We start from the raw sequence: 8,136 nt of genomic DNA, 5'->3' as shown, positions 1-8,136 counted from the left end.
AGTGGCTGAGTTTTTACGTTGGCTCGCCAAGCCTATCACAACCCTCCTCCTTTACCCGGGCTTGAGACCGGCTATGTTGAGACAACATAGGCGGACCAAAATAGGAAAAATAAAAACCTCTGAAGGACACAGCCGGCTAGGCGACGCGAGACAAAACAGCAGGCCTAGGTCGTATACTCGTAACTGAAGGAAAGAGCATCAACCTGTGGGAGGTGATCGTGTCTCAAGTGATGAGATCTTGTTATGTCTCTTCGACCTCTAATGCAAAACTTTGACTGCAGTTTCCAACCATAATATGTCATAAAAGATAACAAAAGGTGCATAAAATGCAAGAAAAATCTAATGACATACTTATCAGCCCTTCGATGTATTGGTCATTTTAGGCTGCCAAAGGTTCACTGAGTGGATCCCATGGTGACATGCACTTGAGAAGTGAGGTAGTGATGCATTTTTAGCTTTCACTGGTTGTTCTGCCAACGCCAAATTTCCGTATTGTATCTGCTTATTCATTGAGGCCATATGTTATACTAACTTTTTTAAAACAGAAGGTTATTGTTGTTGAGAAATAAACTACCGTGGAGACCCATATGCTGCATGTTTTGGTAGGTTAGATATTCTCTTGTCTGTACCGATATGGGAGCCGTGGTGCTGAAAACATTGTCATACATGTGTCAAGCTACTGCATTTATACATTTGGCTGAATAAACTGGCTATCTTAGGCTCTGTTTGGATTAGCGTTTTCGTCAGAATACACCTGTAAAAGAAATACACGCCTCCACCGGCCGGTTTCATTTCCTGCCCAAAAACAGTCATGCCCAGTAAAATACACGTGTAAATCTTACACCTCTGTATTGAGTTACACCTATACCAAGCGCGCCCTTAGGAGTTAGGATGAAGTCTAAGATGAATAGGGGCATACAGAAGGCAGGAAGAGTAGATCATCTCGAAGGAGGAGGACCAAACTGGATTCTTGTTGCCGGAGGAGTTTTGCTAAGCACTCTCTCCGTCAAACTTGGATGCAAATTAAAGCAAATGTTTGATACGAAGCAGCAGAATAGCTTTTCCAAAGGTCTAACACTCCCATTTTCAGTTGTAACCTTTATCCCCTTTCATACTCTTTATATGCTGTATGCTTACTATGCAAAACTGCAGCCGAAAGTAGGTTCGGAGGATGTGAATTGCACTCAAACGTATGTAGGTTTCGTGGCCAAACTAGCTGCTACTATTGTATTTCAGGTACTTCTTCTATAACTTTGTATATTCTGTTGCCTGCTTCTCATTTTCCACCGACCTTTTAGTCAAATTGTAAATTCAAGGTTTTAGTTGTTTGTTTATATCTGCGAGTCTCTGTACTAAAGGACATCAAATAGGGCAAGAGCATATTGGTTTACCAAAAGGCTTAGTTATGATCAAGTCGTCATCTTTGCCTTGCATTGATCATGATCTTGGTCTCTATCAGTTTCATGTCCATTCGGAGATGATAACTTACACACATTTGCATAATAATATATATACATAAAAATATGGAAATTTCGGTACTCTAGTTTGGTATCAAAGTGTGACGTAGCGGCACAAAGATCTGGCACTATATTGTACTCCCTCCGTCCCAAATTTCTTTTCTTAGATTTGTTTAAATATGAATGTATCTAGTTACATTTTAGTGTTAGATACATCCGTATCTAAACAAATTTAAGACAAGAATTTTGGGACGGAGGGAGTAGTTGCTTTGTCTTATCTGGAAAAAGTGTAGTTATATGCCTGGCAATTTCTATACATTTGTGGTTTTGTCATGTGCGCAAACAAAGTTCTACCTTATAGTCTCGGATTGTTATTAGCATTTCCGCATGGTAACCATATAATTTTTGGTCAGTTACCTGTTAAAGATAGAAATACAACCCGAGAGCTCAGTTGAGTTTGTTAGATCGTATCAAGTGTGACAGAGTTCTAACTTAATTGGTGATGATATGCACAATTTGATCACTAAATTTGTTAAACACAATACAGGGAGCAACGGTGAGATGGCACGGACATTTTTCCTATGAACATATGGCTTTTAAATCTGTCAAGAGTTAGCACCTTAGGTTCAACAGTGTACGGAAATCTACATATCCAGAAACGATAGGAATAGTCCCCAGGTCAGAGTTCAGGTTGCTACTTAACAAAATCATTCTGTTGTAACAACTAACCAGCCAAACAAGTTCTATTTGGCTAGTAAATCTACCAATCTAAGAATATTTGATTTACTTTCAGAAGTACAACTTCGAGCAAAATCATTCTGCTGTAACCACTAGCCAGCCAAACAAGTTCTCCTTGGCTAGTACAACCTACAAATCTAAGGATATTTGATTTATTTTCCAGAAATGCAACTTGAGCGGTTTGGACAGACTCTAGGGCATTCTTGTGTCATACAACTCGCTGGATTTGTCCTTCCGTACTGGCCACATGGTGGAATGTTACCGACAAGTTATCATAAACCTGCACCCTCTGTGTTAAGCTTCATGCACTAGCCAATGTGTTATGGCCGGCATATACTACAGCTCAGCCCAGTTATCTAATCGTTATTAGGGGCTTAGCTCAGTTATCGTATTTGGAGATTATATAAACTTATGTAAGGACTCCTTTGAAGTTAAGCAGAAGCAATCATATTTACTCGGCTTCCTGAAGGGAGTCGGGAGACATAACTCTAGCTGCCGCCTCCTGCGCCCTCTCTCTCGCGCGCGATGGCGCCCCAGCGCCGGAGACCTCGCCTTCCTCCACGCCAAGCCCCCTTCCACCCCTACAACCGACCCAGTAGGAACCCAACTCCTATCACAATGCAACCAAAAGTTTGAACTGATGGAAAGGGTGAGATATTCCACATGTATACTTCAACACCCCCTCTCACGTGTGATGTGAGAAGTCTAGACTCGGAGGTATGACTCAAGAGGCCTATACGTGGACACATGGTATTAGAGCCTAAGGTCTTAGTTCAAGTCCTGGCTTTTGCAATTTGTCCAAAAATTGCTGCTGCTCCCCTCTGTGTCCACGTATAGGCCTCTTGAGTCATACCTGAGTCTATTCAAGTGCTGACTTCCCGTGTCACATATGAGAGGTGGTGTTGAAGTGTATATGTGGATTGCGTAGCCCTTTTCATAGTTTGGACTTTTAGTTGCATTGGCTAATGCATGAAGCTTAACATGGTATCAGGGTCTAAGGATCAGAGTTCAAATCCTGGCTATCGCAATTTATCCAAAAATTGTTGCTGCCCCCCCTCTGCGTCCATGTATAGGCCTCTTGAGCCTTACCTTTGAGTCTATTCACTTGTTGATTTTCTGCGCTGTCGGTGTCCTGGGAACGGGGGTCCCCAGACATGCCTGTCTGCGGCCCACGGCGTGGCTCCACCAGCGGCCCCGTGCGGCCCATCTTCATCAGCAAACACTCAACACCCTCGCGAGGGGCCCAGCCTCGCGAGGCGGACGACGCAAGACCTCCTCAGAGACGGCCTCATCAGAATGGCTCGCGAGGGACAGATAGATCAAGGCAAAGGGCACCTCACGAGTTTCCTGTGACGCGGGCGTCAGGCGGGCGTCAGCGCGCACAATGTCCTCATTTTCTTTTTGGTGCTAAAGAGGTAAGCGCAGGTGAGGAGTCCCGAAGCATCAGGCAAAGATTTTCATATCAGCGCAACGAGACCAAGACCAGCAGAACGGCAGGACGGAGGTCACCGTGGAGCCTAGGACGACGTCACCACCAGAGCCTTTGGCAGACGAAGACCACCTTTAGTCAGGATAACTTGTACTAGTTGTCTCCCTTCAAATTTGGCTGTTGTGGCATCCCTTCCCACCAGCATTTGGGAAGAGGATCAGGGCCTCTATAATTAGGGCTAGCCACCACAGTTGGAGGCAACAGATCCAAGGCCATTCGGATCATCCTCATCCACACGAACTCACCAAGCACAAAAGCATCTCTCTTCAGGAGGCTGTTCTTCCCTTGTAACTGTTCATCCTTAGCCCAAGAGGCAATCCACCACACCACACTGGAGTAGGGTATTACACCATATCGTTGGCCCGAACCAGTATAAATCTTGTGTCCCTTTGTTCTGCGAGTTCGACGCGCTGAACCTTGAGATCGCGGTGAGGGAGAGTGCAAGGGGGAGGAGAGATCTTCGTGCGCACCCCAGTGTTCGAACCTCAAGTGTTTTGCCGGAACCCGAAATTCGACATTTGGCGCGCCAGGTAGAGGTGCGTCGAAGCCTTCCTTCCGTTGATCCATGCTCCGCCATCACCGCGACTTGCCCCTATTGCCGGCGTTGCTCTTCCGGCTGCGATGACGGTGCCCATGGCGGGGCCAGGGGGCTCCGAGCCTTAGCCCTCGCCTTGTAGCGGGTGCAGTAGCCATCCAAATTCAAGCTAGAGATGCCGCCGCGTTACGACGGCGCGGCGGACCCGTCGGCCTTCCTGCTGGCGCATGAAGAGGCCGTCCAGGCTGGGGGCGACAACAAGGTCATGACCAACTAGCTTTCCATGGCCCTCACCGGTGCACCGCGCGCCTGACTGCTCAACCTCCTAAAATCTATGGAGGCATCTTGGGAGGAGCTACGCAGCCTCTTCGCTGCGTGTTTCACGGCATCGGCGCCCCTCGCTGTCGCGGCCCTCCTAGGCGGCTTGCAAGCGCTGTCCTTGGGCCGTCACACCAAACCCTTTCTTCGCCAGATCGACGCCGCTTCAGCGCGACAGGGAGCTCCCCCGGGTTGGGCGGCGCCCAAGGCCGACCTGACCTTCGACTCGGGGGATCACCCAATCACCACCGTCGGCTCGGACATGCTCCCAATGCTTTGCACGCCCACCATCTGCAGCATAGCTGTCACCAAGACCCTCATTGACGACGGCGCCGGCCTCAATGTGCTCTCTGTGGAGGCTTTTAGCCTCCTTCACATGTCGCTCGAGCGGTCCGCCCTAGCAAGCCCTTCTTCGGGGTCGTCGGCGGCTCCGCCAGCCCCTTGGGGCATATTCGTCTTCCCGTGACCTTCGACACCCGCGACAACTATCGCATTGAGCTGATCGACTTCGACATCGTCCGTATTGGCCTCTCGTACAACGCCATCCTCGGGTACCCGGCACTGGCTCAGTTTATGGCGACAACCCATCCGGCCTACAACCTCATGAAGATGCTTGGGAGCAAGGACATTTTCACCATGGTCGGAGATACCAAGAAAGCTCTGGTAGCGCTCAGGCTTGTCCTCAAAACCGCCGTGGCAGCATGACCGGCCGATGAGGTCACCTCCGGAGTCAAGGAGGCAGCACCAGCTAAGAAGAAGCAGTTGTTCACTCAAGATCGGGCAGAAACCAAGCAAGTGCCGGTCAAGGAAGATGGGTCCTCTGGAGCCGCCTTCACCATAGATGCCAACCTCGACCCGGATCGAGAGAAGGCATTGGTGAAGTTCTTGCGCGCAAACAAGGAAGTATTCGCATGGGAACCCAAACAGCTGGTAGGGGTCCCAAGAGGGGTGATCGAGCATCACTTGAGGGTGTGCCCCAATGTGCGCCCTGTGAAGCAGAAAGCGCGGCGACAATCCACGGAGAAGCAGTCCTTTATCGTTCAGGATACCCGCAAGCTGGAGACGGCGGGTGTCATTCGCGAGGTTCGGTACTCCGAGTGGCTGGCGAACCCCGTCGTCGTGCCAAAGAAAGGTGCGAAGGAACACATGTGTGTCTATTTCACCAACCTCAACAAGGCTTGTCCCCAAGATCCGTTCTCACTCCCACGCATCGACCAGATCGCTGACTCCACCACCGAATGCGACCTGCTATGCTTCCTAGATGTGTTCTCGGGCTATCATCAGATCAAGATGGCGGTAGAGGATGTGGAGAAGACGGTCTTCTTAACCCCGTGCGGGGTGTACTGCTACACTTGTATGCCATTCGGGTTGCGCAATGCAGGCGCGACCTTCCAACGACTGATGCACATCACCCTGGGTCAGCAGCTCGGGAGGAACGCTGAAGCCTACGTCGACGATATTGTGGTAATGTTTCGGGAGGCGAGAACTTTGATTCAGGACCTGGAGGAAACCCTCGCGAGCCTGCATCAGATGGACTTGCGGCTCAACCCGGAGAAGTGCGTGTTTGGTGTCCCTTCCGCCAAGCTGGGATCAAGGCCAACCCGGAGAAGGTCAAGGCAATCGAAGACATGAACCCACCGCAAACCCTCAAGGAGATGCAGAAGCTTGACGACTGCGTGACTTCGCTAGGGCGCTTCATCTTCAAGCTGGAAGAGCGCGCCCTACCATTCTTCAAGCTGATGAAGAAGGGCCCATTTGAGTGGACCCCGGAGGCTGACCAAGCATTTCAAGACCTCAAAAGATACCTGACCAGCCTTTCGGTGATGGTGGCGCCCCGCCCTCTCGAGCCCCTGGTGCTCTACCTTGTCGCCACTTCTTATTCCGCCATCGCAGTTTTGGTGGCGGATAGGGATGAGAGCCAGGCCAAGGATACGTCGCGCCGAGCTACGCCCCCAGCCGGAGCGACACAAGACCCGGAGGGCACCGCAAGGGCTGCAGCAACGCCAATGGATGACCAAGCCCAGCAAGACGACGTCCTTGGGCCTGCAGAGGCCCCAATGAGCGACCGGGCTTCGGGGGTCCCACCGCTTCCGGAGGCGCCTCAACCTCCGACAGACGTAGGCCCCGTCGGCGCGCCCGCCCACGTCGAGCACCCAGTGTATTTCGTCAGCACGGTACTGCGGGACGCAAGGGCATGGTATGTCATGCTTCAGAAGCTCTTGCTCGCATTCTTGGTTGCCTCGCGTAAGCTACGACACTACTTTCAAGGTCATCCAATCAAGGTCGTCTCGGCTTACCCGCTGGAGAGGGTACTCAGGAGCCCCAACGCTGTTGGAAGGGTCGCCGAATGGAACATCGAGTTGCAGGCATTCCAGCTGGAGTTCAGCACAACCAGGGTCATCAAGGGAGCCGTGCTCGCCGATTTCGTGGCAGAATGGACGGATGCCCCGGGGCTTGAAGCAGGCGAGGACCGATCCCTCTCGTCGGGAAGTGAAGCGCCCGACGGCTGGGTTATGTATTTCAATAGCGCGTTTGCACGCCAGGGCGCGGGGGCTGGAACGGTGCTCATCTCGCCCACTCAGGACAAACTCTATTATGCCGTGCAACTCTGCTTCCAGCAGGACAAGAAGGTCTCTAACTACATCACGGAGTACGAAGGCCTCATAGCTGCCCTTAAGGTGCGGTGGCCCTAGGGTGAAGCGCCTCACCATCAGGGGTGACTCGCAGCTCCTCGTCAACTTCTCCAATAAGGTGTACGAGCCAAGGGACGAGCACATGGGGCCATACCTCGCGGACGTATGCAAAATGGAGAAGCAGTTCCTAGGTCTAGAATTGCAGCACGTGCCTCGTGACACCAACAAGGAGGCCAACGACATCGCCAAAAGAGCATCCAAGCGACTATCCCAAGAGCCTGGCGTCTTCGAAGAGCGGCTCTTCAAGCCGTCGGCAAAACCTCCGCTTTCAAGGCCGGCGCTGCCTCGGGAGCCCCGCCTGCGGCCCCTCGGGAGCGCGCCTACTCTTGGGGGTTAAACATTTCCGGATTGGACCGAGACTTGCCAAGCGGCCTTGGTTTACTACTGGTAGACCGCCTGTCAAGTTTCGTACCATTTGAACTTCGTTTGATACTCCAACGGTTAACCGAGGGACCGAAAAGGCCTCGTGTGTGTTGCAGCCCAACACCCTTCCAAAGTGGCCCAAAACCCACCTATCTCCCCTCCATCATCTCGATCGTTCGATCACGATCGCGTGGCCGAAAACCGCACCTCATTTGGACTCTCCTAGCTTCCTCTACCTATAAAAGAACACCCCTCCCCGAAATTTCGGATCATTTCGCGGTCCAACCCTAGCTTCTTCTTCCTCCCGCCGACGGACACGTCCACCCTCTTGCCCGGACATGTCCGCCTCGTCCCGCGCCCAATCGTGCGCTGCCACCTGTCCATCGCCGCCCTTCTCTCTCCTCCCCACCGTCGCGGCCCGCCAGGCCCATCGCGGGCCCGTGGGACCCAACCGCCGCCGCCCCGCGCCTGTCATCCCCGCCGCCATGCCCGAGGCGCCGCTTCCGCGCCGGGGCGCCACGCCGTCGTGCGCCTCCCACCGGC

The 8,136-nt window shown here is 52.1% G+C and overlaps 1 pseudogene; it reads left to right on the top strand.

The window, feature by feature from the left end:
- The first annotated feature begins 891 nt into the window (after window positions 1-891).
- The window catches only part of LOC123130628 (uncharacterized), a 17,052-nt pseudogene continuing 9,807 nt past the window's right edge, over window positions 892-8,136 (top strand).

The sequence above is a fragment of the Triticum aestivum genome, chromosome 6A (assembly GCF_018294505.1).
Source record: "Triticum aestivum cultivar Chinese Spring chromosome 6A, IWGSC CS RefSeq v2.1, whole genome shotgun sequence".
Classification (NCBI taxonomy): Eukaryota; Viridiplantae; Streptophyta; class Magnoliopsida; order Poales; family Poaceae; genus Triticum; species Triticum aestivum.
The sequence above is the reverse complement of the archived record's forward strand: the minus strand, read 5'-3'. Positions and strand labels throughout refer to the sequence as shown.